Here is a 12,270-nt window from a genome sequence, read left to right as displayed (position 1 = left end):
GGCCTTGCCTGCCTCCTTCCATCTGGGCAGAGAGGGCTCCATTTTTGTTATTTAAATTGCTTTTATTTTTTATCTATGTCATTTTAAATTGTGATTGATATTAATGCTGTATTCTTAGTTTTAGATTTTATGATTTATGTGGAAATTGTTTTCCATTTGGTTGTGTACTTTTTGATGTGTTTTATTTATTGCTTATGACTTTTGTTATGTTGGTAATTATGTAAATCTTGTCATGTTGTAAGCCGCCTTGAACATGGCTTTAACTATGGAAAGGCGGCATACAAATACAATGATGATGATGATACGGAATGCTAAAGTGGCAATCCTATACACACATATCTGGGAGCTAGGCCCATTGAATTCAATGAATTTTACCTCTGAGTAGATATGTGATATGAATGCTTGAATCTACATTATTTATTCTGCTTACCATTAGTGTGACATTTCAGGTCACCATTTCTTACTACACTGTTCCATTAACCAGAGCATCCTCAGTCGAAAAGTTTAAAAAAGCAATTGTTCCACACAGTGCACTTTAGTGCTTTTCATTCAACTCTAATTGGTATGTAAATAAGGAGCTGTGATTTGTTAATGACTAGAGAAGATAAAAATACCCGATGAAGGGGCGCTGTGATAACTATTTTGCATGCATTATAGTGCAAATGTTAAGCAAGAGGTGCCAAAATAAAGTTTCTTTAGATATAGTGGTTTCACTAAGGTACCACAGATCGCAAGATAGATTGTTACGTGGTAACCCTTTGCTCTTTCTGCTCCCATGGCTCACACTATAAGGAAGAATTGTAGCCATTTCATTCTTCATTTGTTTGAAATGTTTCATATCCTGCCTTTCAGTATACAGTTTCAAGGTAACTAACAACAAATTAACTGATATGGTAATTAGTTTGACTTCACCCCAAAGGCGCACTCTTCCATTGTCTCCCGAGACAGCAATGCCAACAATGGTAATTAATTAATTAAATTCTGAACAAGGATCCGTAAGAAAGGATTGGTAGTAAAGCAGCATTAAAGCAATGATATGGCAGTCCCATAGGATAGCAGTAAAAAGCAAGGAAAAAGTATACCATCCATTGAAAACTTGGGAGAATAGAATTTCCTTACCCTGATGCCTCAAAGTTAATAGGATGTGAATGTCCCTCCAGATGGTATTTCCCAGCTGAGGAACCATCAAAGAGAAGGCCCTATCACTAGTCACCATCCACCTCTGAAGATGGGAACACCTGCAGCAGGAATTCTGAAGATACATCAAGTGATCTTTCTCAAAACCGTATCCCAAACCAGATAGGGCCTTTGCTTTGTTACTTCAGAATAAATCCAGCTGTACTTAATAGTATCTACTGCTGAGTAAACCTGTGCACAAATTAGAGCTACATGCTACTTTTTGTATACATCTACTTGCACACTTGATTCCTTGCTTTTATATACAGCAGATACCCAGTTTGAGCTTTGACCACATACACAGAGGCATTCCTCAGTGGCCTCCATGTGGCCACTATAATGTTTGAAGCTACCTTTTCTATCTCTTGTTGTCTAGTGTCATATGAAATGGACATGATGCACTGAGCACATCTTCCCTACCTGTTTACTGGCATCTCTTGTTGTCTTTAAGCTCTGGGTCCTACCAAGGGTGAAACGTCCAAAGACAGGCAATTTCACAATAAATAGTGAAGACTCCTGTCAAACATTCAGGGATCCACTAAATATCATTGTCCTGAGGCCTCTAGTAATTTTAATTGGATCTGGACTGTAAGTATTAAACAGCAAATTGAAAAAACGCACACTAGTAGCAGCACTAAAAGAAAGCTTGTAATGAGCAGGCATACTTTTCACCAACATCATGTCTTAAAAATATTCATTGACTGTTGCCTACAAGAACTTGCCAATCAGATAATAGGATTTTGACTTTAAAAATCATTATGAAACTGTTGTGTGAGCTTTTCTTTTTGGGGGCATAGAGGGAAAGATATAATTGTAAAGCAAATAAATTAGAAAGCTCAATTTGAAAGACATTTCTAAAATACAACTGGCATTCTGAAAGCTCCAAAGGTTATGGATGTTTTGTCCCAGAATTTGATAACAGCACAACAGAAATGCAATATTAAAAAATAGGAAAGCCGTTTCCATTATTGGCTTCTGCTTAAGAGAATTTCATTACATGAACATTATAAAATCAATCTGAGAATAAATATTAAATGCCGATGTTCAACAAATATTAATGCAAGTTGGAAGCAGTTAACCAGTCTAGGAAATTAAAACAAACCTCAGGTGCAGAGTTACAAGCAGCAATAAAAGCCTCAGGGCAAATTTGATATGGGAGATTGCACAAAGGGTCTCTCTCCCCCCACTTCTCATAACATCTAGAACTCATTCATCTGATGAAAGAGATCGGCAATAGAAAAGGGAGTATTTGATGTGTAATACCACACATCAAAATGTGATGATGGCTGCTAGATTAGATGGCTTTAAACAAGGATTTGACATAGTCCTATAAGACATAAATTTGGCATCAGCTACTAACCAAGACAGTTGGGTAATCCCCAAGTCCACAAGCATTATACCACTTAGTATCAGGTGACAATTAAGCAGCTGAGCTCCCTGAAGCATCTATCTGCCTGACTACCATTTGGAAACAGGATGGGTGTGATCTTGCATTGATTCAGTATGAGAATTATAATGTTTTTAGGTGTTCAATACAGACTTTGAGGCTTCTCTCCTAAACCCACTGACTAGGCAGTAATCCCCAGTGAACTTAATGAAACTTACTTCAGAGTAAACATGTGTATGATTGTGCTGTTAATATTTCTATTGTTCAGAAGGACTGAAAGCATAGGCCTCAGTGTAGAACTTAGATCTTGAATTGAAATATCTTTCATAAAATGGCAAAAATGCATCCTTAAGTCTGAGGGCTCCTCAGTTTATTCAGCATTCATCCTGATTATTTGCACAAAGCTTACAAGGCAATTATACAGTGTCTGCTCTTTACTGAGCATTTGTTCTGATTTGTTTGCAGAAAGGCTCTATGATGATGAGCATTCAACTAAGCTGTTCTGGTGCAAGAAACCCACTGTTTAAAATTATGTATTTTTGCGGTAAGGAAAGTGATGGGCAAATGCATTTATCATACATTTTGGTGCATTATCCCATCACTTTCTTAACTGCGAAAATTACATTTTTAAAAAGTGGATTTGTTGTACCAGAGCCAAAATTTCATGCCTAAATTTCTAGTATGTCCCACAAAATACTGACTGTTCAGAGCTGACCAGAACCAAATCAGATAGCTGCACTGAAGAAAAGGGGATTGCTAAATAGTTTGTGAATTGTGGAAGTGGTTGAATGAAAAATGAAGATCAGACTTGATAAGAACCTTCTCCTTTATAATTTGCATGTTTTAAAAGACTGACATCTGAACACTACTTTTCCTTTTAAGAAATGTATGGAGATTTTAAAAATAGAGCCTTTTAACCAGAAAGGTATTAGGAACAGTTACACTTTTTTAAAAACAGTAGATTTATAAAAGAAGCACCATCTCTTTAGCCTGCACAGTCTAATCTAAAGCAACTGGTCTCACCACATGCCTGAATAGACATTCGCCTTAGGGTGAATCAGACCTTTGGTTTATCTTCGTTGGTACTGTGTATTTTGATGAGCAATGTCGCTCCAAGTCTTAAGCAGGTTATGGTCCTTCCCAACTCTTTCCACCAGATTAATGTTTATTTACTAGAGACAACGGGTATTAAACTTTGTATCATCTCCTTGTAAAACATATGCTGTGCTACTGAGCTGTGACTCTCCACCCCCCTGGGACATTTCCTTTGTCCTGGAAGGCTGTGTCCCTAACCCCAGATGGGTAGGGGATAATTGTAGAAATTAAGTAGCAAGGAAAATACACTGGTCATTCTCAGAGGCTGTAATCTCATTACTGTAATTTGTATGAAATACTGATTGGATTGGGCTGTTTCTCCTTTACCCTGTCAAGAGATGAACTTAATTTGATTTCATTCCTCCCCTACAATGTTACTGACATAAGCCACAATGAACTTCCATTTTTGCAAGCCCCTGTACTGTGTGGTACTTTTAGATGAATTGTGTCCAAGCCTTCAAGGAAAAATGCTTCTCACTTTCCATGGCACTGATGGCCACCCATCCATAAGGCCAATAAGGACCCCTGGACGGTTAAGTCCAGTCAAAGGCGACTATGGGGTTGCGGCGCTCATCTCACTTTCACGCTGAGGCAGCTGGCGTTTGTCCGCAGACAGATTTCCAGGTCATGTGGCCAGCATGACTAAACTGCTTTTGGCACAACAGAACAGCATGACAAACCCAGAGCACACGGAAACGTCGTTTACCTTCCCGCCACAGTGGTACCTATTTATCTACATGCACTGGTGTGCTTTCGAACTAGGTAGGCAGGAGCTGGGACAGAGCAACAGGAGCTCACCCCGTTGTGCAAATTCGAACCACCAACCTTCTGATCGGCAAGCCAAAGAGGCTCAGTGGTTTAGACCACAGCGCCACCCGCATCCCTTATAAGGCCAATAAGGTAAATGGAAATTATGACACAATCCTGTGTATTTTCTTGGAACTGTGTTTATTTCCATGTATATAGAATTGTAGCCCTAGTCACTAGATTGATACATCCTGTGGAATTTGATATCCCAAGGTTATGTGAGAATATACCTTAAGAGAGTGAGTACTATCGAATGGAGAGGATGATTATATATTTTACTTGGCCAGCAGCATTTGCTGAAGACAGTTTTCAAGAGAGATGAAGTTATCTTTGAGGCACAATTCCGCATCTTAACATGTGTTCTAATTTCCTGTGATTCTTAGGCAGCATTTCAGGAACATAAATCAAAATCACAACATGAAAATAATTTTTGAATGAAAATGGATAATCTGCCTCTCTTTAACAAGACAGGAAATATACGTATGCAGCGCAACACACTCTTTATCCAAATTATGGGGTGTGTTTAAGATAACATGCAGTTCTAGGGGTTTGGATCAAAACTTGACACAGAATAGCAGTGGAGGGACACAGTAAACTTGGAAAAGAAGGGGCAATAGTCATATTATAGAGGGAAAGGCCAGAAGCTCTTAATGAAATCTACAAGTCTCAATCCTTGAAGTCATTAACTCAAATTAAAGCCAAATCATGCCTACCCAAGACGACTTCCAAAGACAACATTCAGATTTGCATCTAATCATCAGACCATCACAAAATAGCTCAGAAGGTAAAGCATGAAACTCTTAATCTCAGGGTCATAGGTTTGAGCCCCATATTGGGTGAAAGGCTCTTGCATTGCAGGGAGCTGGTCTAGATGATCCTTGTGGTCCCTTCCAACTCTATGATTCTCTGTTATTGTGGACTTGGTCTGGTGAGTGTATGTCTGTGTGGTCTATATGTACGTCTGTGCACTATATATCTGTAGCGTGCATACATATGTATGTACGCATACATTGCCTATGCCCAGTTCTGACATGTGACCCATTCAAGGGTGGCCGACAGTCAATACGGTCCACTGGCCAATTTTTTTTTTTTAAAAAATATTTTTGTCCTGCGCCTTCCCCCAAAGGAGCCCGGGGTTGCAAAAGGCTTGCCTACCCCGTAGTTGAGCCTCATCTATTTAATTTTGCTATCTCCTCTCAAACTCCATTTTGAGATTGGAACTAAATTCAAACTCTATGCCTTCAACATCAAGCTAGCGTCCTACCCTCCAGCTTTGTTGAGCGTACAACTTGACAAAGAATTCTGGATTGCATATTCTCTCTTAAACAAGGGAATGCAGTGAATAGACCTGAAAAACTTGCTCACAATTTTGTGGTTTTGCTTGGTATTAATAGAGACTTTGGCTTTCTGTGGGTTTTTGTTCCCTTGCCCCCAGTCCAACAATGTTTTAACCACCTCAGCAACTTGCAGGCAACAAGTGATCCTATGGAAATTTCCCAGTCATGAACTGGTAGACCTTCCTCCTACCCAGCACAGGATGTACACAAGGCATGCAAATTGCTTAAAATGCTTACAACGCTTCAAAAAGGGGGTTGTTTTATTTGCATAGTTATCATTGCTATTATGTAGTAAAGGTAAAGGGTAAAGGAACCCCTGACCATCAGGTCCAGTCGCTGACGACTCTGGAGTTGCAGTGCTCATCTTGCTTTATTGGCCGAGGGAGCCGGCGTACACCTTCCAGGTCATGTGGCCAGCATGACTAAGCTGCTTCTGGCGAACCAGAGCAGTGCATGGAAACGCCGTTTACCTTCCCACCGGAGCAGTACCTATTTATCTACTTGCACTTTGATGTGTTTTCTTTTTTAAAAAAATAATTTTTATTAACCGGCCAATCAAATCAAATTAAATCACATCACATAAATTCCGAATTACAAAGCCGAATTTTAAATTTTGTTGGGGGGACCCATATTTCAAGATCCGAAAGGGGATTCTGATCATCTTCTTACTACTGCGTTAATGTCCAAATCAGTCCAAACAGAGTTCATAATTCTATCCAGTCTTATCTTGCTGTTTCCACATCACATCTTGTTCATTTATTTTCTCTTTTTTCTTTGTGATCTCTTCTGGTCTCCTTAAGCTGATGTGCTTTCGAACTCCTAGGTTGGCAGGAGCAGGATCCAAACAACAGGAGCTCACCCCGTCGCAGGGATTCAAACCACCAACCTTCTGATCGTGAAGCCCTAGGCTCAGTGGTTTAGACCACAGCGCCACCCGTGTCCCTTTTTTTTGCAGAAAATGATGCTGCTGCTTTCTGGAAAAGGGTATCTTGAACCCAGTTGCTATTTGATCTGCACTACTAACCTATTTATTTTCAGGTTATGGCATCGGTTCTTGTTTTAATATCCCCAGCTGGTTTGAGACATCGGTACTTAAAGGACCACCTCTCCTTATATTTTCTTCTCTAAGCATTTTGTTCAACTTCCAAGCCTCTGATTTGGATTCCTTTGAAAGTTGATGTAAGGATATGCGGTAGGCAGGCCCACCAAGCCACAACACTACATATGCTTTTTGATTCTAATTTAAAACCAGAATGAGCATAATACATTTTGTTTCCTGGGCAGAGCAGCTAATGGTATTCCCCATCCCATGTTGAGAAGCACAACATGGTCAAATTATTTTGGTACCTGAGGCAGAAAATCCCACAACTATTTCTCCTGCTCCCTAGTAATCCAGTAATAATAAATTAAATAACTAACAATTGTTGCCTTTTCATCCAAAACTAGCTGCCTCAGGTAGCCACCTCACTCTCTCCAATGGAAGGGTATAAGGAGCAGTGGGGTATCAGAGTTGTCTTTGGCATGAGTCCTCATCCTTTTGGATCTGCTGTTTTGTTTGTTTTTATGCTATGATTATGTTGATGCTTTTATGTTGCCATTTGTTTATTTATTTAACAAAAATGTATACTGCTTGATTATGCTAACAAACCTTTAAGCAGTTTACAATATATTAAAATTCTTGATAAAAACAGGGATCTAAAAGCATTCAAAAGATGACGAAAACCAACAAATTAATGCTAGCTAAAAAGAGATAAAACACTTGTAACTTTCTTACTGTTCTTATTTGTTGTAATCATGTTTTTATTGTTCAAGCATGATTTTTATTTTGTAAGCTGCTCTGGTTGCTTCTGAATAGGAGAGATTGGACACACACAAAATAAGAAATTACTATGAGGTATAAATGTGGTCTTAAAATACTGTTTTCTTGTAATTTAATCTTGATTGTATCAAAGTGTGGGCCTTTACATTTCGCTGAGAATCTTTCCCCATTTCAGAGAAAACTCTTCTACCCACCCACCCAAATTTGAAATGGTATTCCAGTTCCTTCATCATCGATAGTCAATGTGATCATTTTGACATCTGAAATGTGCCTTGTGATCTTAGCTGTGCAGAGCAATTGAGATATCCATCAGTGGCAGTTCCTGCTGAAGCAATCCCGCAGGGTATGCATATGCCAGAGATCAATGCAAGCACTTGATAAAAGGCTATTACAAATACGACTGAATATGCATATATATATGAAAAGCAGAAAAAATATGTTCATCTCATCCTAGTACTTTCGGAAAGATGAAAATGTAAAGGGTTGTGTAAAAAATGCTCCCTAAAAGTTTAGAAAATTGTCACTTGTTGCCTTAGCTGAGTTGAAAGGCAGTTTTCAATCAGCAAAAAAACTTTTTTCTGCCTTGAGATAGTGAGAGCCTGAGGCAGGTAGGGAAAATTGAAGCTACATGATCTTCCTCTGAAAGAGATACACTAAGAATATGCTAAAACGGTAAGATGATAGATTTGATTGGGTCAGCTTGTCCTGGTACAGAGGAGTATACTAGCTTTCAAATTACATGCTCAGACCAATCATGTGGAAAGTCTCTTGTTTACCTCTCTTGAACCATTTGTAGTGGATGCATGAATGAAAGCTAAAGCTCCAGAGGCTATCTCTGACCTCCTAACAAGAACAGTTAGTTACATCTTTAGCAGAATTACTGAAGTCCTTCCAGCTCTTTCACTCATATTTTATGCATGGCTATTTTCTTGAATTTCTAATTTGTGTTTCTGAATGCATCGATGATTTAGTTCGCTCATAGGATATAGATTAGAATGCCTTTTAAAAAGCAACAGTATTCATCTCAATATTGAGATGTTTATGTATCCTTGATGATATTCCAGAAGATGGGGCAGATTTTCAAGATCCCCTCTATTTAGTGAGGGACCATGATGCCATGTGCCCTACTTTACAGAGGACAGCCCTTCAGAAGTACTCCCAAGCTGCGCGCTCCTTCATGTGGAGTGTGCTCCTTCAGGGCATTGTAAACCTGCGAGAGATAAAACTACAGTGCCTAGAATTCTTTGAAGGGAAAGCACTATACGGTAGTAATACTTGATCCACTGAGCAAGTGCTGTGGGTAGGATTTCCAGCACTCAAACATGCGAATAAATGTCTAGTGCACACACCATACTGTCATGCCTGGCTATAAATAAAAATCAGGCAACCAGAAATGTAATGAGGCTGAACAAAGTAAACTAAAATAAGCTAAAGGATACCATTCAATTGCCCAGTTTTTCAAAAGTAGACAAGGACTTTTCTTTTTCATGATTTAGCAAGGGAAAAAGCCAGAAAAGCTAAGCCTTACTGTTCATTGGTCTATTTATATAATGTTTGCAGCCACGTTGGTCCATTACAATAAAAAATAAATAAAAGCAAACATTTATTGGGATTAAGCAACATGTTACAAAACAGTCAACAATCATTTTAGGTGTCTCTTTCAGGCTGTGTGGTATATTAAACAAAAATAGCCAAGTGAGCATAGTGACTTATATAACAATCATGCACTGTTTGAGAAAGCGCCAAATTAAACAATGTGTGGGCTTATACATTGTGATCGTGTTAAGATATTAGGGCATGTGAGCATGCACAGGCAACTGAGCATGGTATAATACGCACAGTGACTCATATACTGTAACAATCTTATGCTTTTTTAGCAGAGCCCCAAATTTACATTAAATGTAGACTAATATGTAGTGACCATTTTCAGATATCAGGGTATGTGGTACTGCACATCTTTGTGCATGTGATGAAGCAAAGTATAATGCATTGTCTGAAGACCATTGTGTATGAGTCACTTTGTGTTATGCTATGCTTTGTCAACTGCACATGCACACACCGCCCTGCAATATCTGCAAATGATCACCATATTTGGTGTGATTTTGGTGCTTTTGTGGAAAAGTACACGATTATTATATGACACACCCAGTATTATATTATGCTCAAATATTAAACTGGCCTTGCATGCATACACGTGTGCAACAGCACATGCCTCATGCAGCATACCTCCACATGATCACTACATAATCTTTGTGAAAACTTGCACTGTGCTGCCACAGTTATACAGTGGTACCTTTGTTTATGACTATAATCTGTTCCGGAGGTCCGTTCGTAAACCAAAACAGGTCGTAACCCAAGGTGCGCTTTCGCCAATGGGGCCTCCAAGGGAGGAAAAAGCGGTCGTAATCCCCCCAAAATTGTTCGTAAACCAAAAAAAATGTTCATAATAAAAAAGGGCTTGTAAACCAAAAAAAGGTCGCAGACCGGGACACGCACTTCCAGGTTTGAATTAGTCATAATCCAAAATGGTCGTAAACTCCCGTAGGCTGTTCACAAACCAAGGTACCACTGTATTAGTGTTGGAAATGCTGCTGTAACTTATCTCCATATTATTTCCTTAGAATCATAGAATCTTAGATTTGGAAGGAACCCCAAGGGCCATCTAGTCCAACCCCCTGCAATGCAGGAACCTCAGCTAAAGCATCCATGACAGGTGGCCATCCAACCTCTCTTTAAAAACCTCCAAGGGAGGAGAGTCCTTCAGAAAAGATAGATTATCTAGTAAAGGAAATGTTCCTTTGAAAATACCCTCAAAATACTTTCCAGATTGTAACATACGGTAATCTTTGCACCAACTTAATTAATATAGCATTTTCTGAAATTTGCCTGTAGTCTAAGAATGCTGAAATACCACAAAGGGAGTCAGGTCTCTTCATCTCCAGTGCACAGATGCAGGTGTGAGGAATCTTTGAGCTTTGTTGCTGAACTGCTATTTCAATCAGCCCCAGCAAGTGTGGCCAAAAACATCTGGAGGGCCAAAGGCCCCCCCCATGGCATTGTTGGTTGGTTGACATCTGCTTGACTCAGGAGACAATGGAGGAGTGTGCCTTTGGGGGTGAAAAACTGTTGGAGAGTTACAGCACCTGCTGTGGCTGTAGAGACCAATATGGGAGAGACATGTTTTATTACAGCTGGGGCAGATGAAGGCACCTGGTTGGGCTACTGCAGATGCACCATGGCGTTTCTTCTTTCTGTGCTCCTCCCCCCATGTTGTGTCCCCACCAGAGATACTGCCCCTCCTGATAGCATGACATAGTCAATCCCAATAGTAGATCCCAAAGGGCATTTTTCACCTGTGTGTAATTTTAATAATTATTATGGTATATTTATTCAATTTCTTCATCACCCTTCACCACAACATCCTAGGGCAGTTCACAATATTAAAACCAGTTTAAAACAAATACAGGATACAAAGGATAGGGCGGTTATAGGGTATGTATGTATTGTGAATATACATGCAAATATATTGTACAGTACCTGGCTATAAATACAAATCAAGCCGTCAAGAAATGAAGCAGGGGGAGCTTAAAACAATGGGATTTAAATAAGCAATAGGCCACCAACCAGCCGTCCAATTGCTTTAAAACAGACAAGGCCTTTTGGTAGTGGGGAATTATGCCTGGGCTCTGGCTCGTTGCTTGATAAAAATAATCATCAGAACACAGACCTGGACTCCACTGAGTTTCTGACCTCTATGAACCTCTTTCTCATCTAGCACTTTAGACTGCAACCCTGTGCAGTGAGGGCCCCTAGAAGAGGGATCAGTCATGACTAGTCTTTATTAATAGATGTTTTAATCATGTCCTTGAAGTGTTTTCCCAAAAAAGAAAAAAAAAAGATACATAGCCAAAGAAGAAGACAGATTACTCAAATATTTCATACATTTACACTCACAGTTGCGGTGTTTACTCAAAAGGAAGCATGCTGTGTCTAGAGAGGTTTGCATTTACCTGGGACTGCAGTTTCAGAGATTTTCATGCTGGCTGGAGGAACTGTTAAAAAAACAAACAAACATTTAAGCTAACAGAAATGTAACTGCTTTCCTATTTTCCAAAAATATTTTTTGTTACTTTAAATCCAGTTTTGGGGTTAGACTAAATGTGATGCTGTAAAGGGAGGAACAAACATTTAAGCTAGCAAAAATGTAACTGCTTTCCTATTTTCCAAAAATATTGTTTGTTACTTTGAATCCAGTTTTGGGGTTAGACTAAATGTGATGCTGTAAAGGGCAGAACAAACATTTAAGCTAGCAAAAATGTAACTGCTTTCCTATTTTCCAAAAATATTTTTTGTTACTTTGAATCCAGTTTTGGGGTTAGCCTAAATGTGATGCTGTAAAAGGCAGCTCAGTTTCCATATTTATTTATTTAAATATACTAATCTGCTTCCATCAGTTTTATTTCTTCCATTTAGTCAGCAGCTGTGGGGCTATGTGCTCTTCTGGGCAACATTGCACAATAGACAGCGGAACCTCAGAGCATATGAAAATTTCATTATGTACAATCCTTCAGAGCAGATATTTAAAGGAAGGTCTTGCAAAGTCGCCTTCTGCTTTCATGTCTATGCTTCCCTCTTAGCAATACTCCCTT

The 12,270-nt window shown here is 39.2% G+C and overlaps 1 long non-coding RNA gene across 2 annotated transcripts in view; it reads right to left on the bottom strand.

The window, feature by feature from the left end:
• Window positions 1-12,270, bottom strand: part of LOC310659269 — a 149,053-nt gene that overhangs the window by 135,452 nt on the left and 1,331 nt on the right. The window contains exon 2 of one of the 2 annotated variants that reach the window (XR_014502701.1): window positions 11,576-11,673. This is a non-coding gene — a long non-coding RNA (uncharacterized lncRNA). Of the gene's footprint in view, window positions 1-11,453; window positions 11,674-12,270 lie in introns of those variants that run through there. The other variant, XR_014502700.1, reaches the window with a different exon arrangement.

This window comes from Podarcis tiliguerta (assembly GCF_965153285.1).
Source record: "Podarcis tiliguerta genome assembly, chromosome: 10".
Taxonomy (NCBI): Eukaryota; Metazoa; Chordata; class Lepidosauria; order Squamata; family Lacertidae; genus Podarcis; species Podarcis tiliguerta.
Note: the sequence above shows the minus strand (reverse complement) of the source record. Positions and strands in the feature narration are given on the sequence as shown.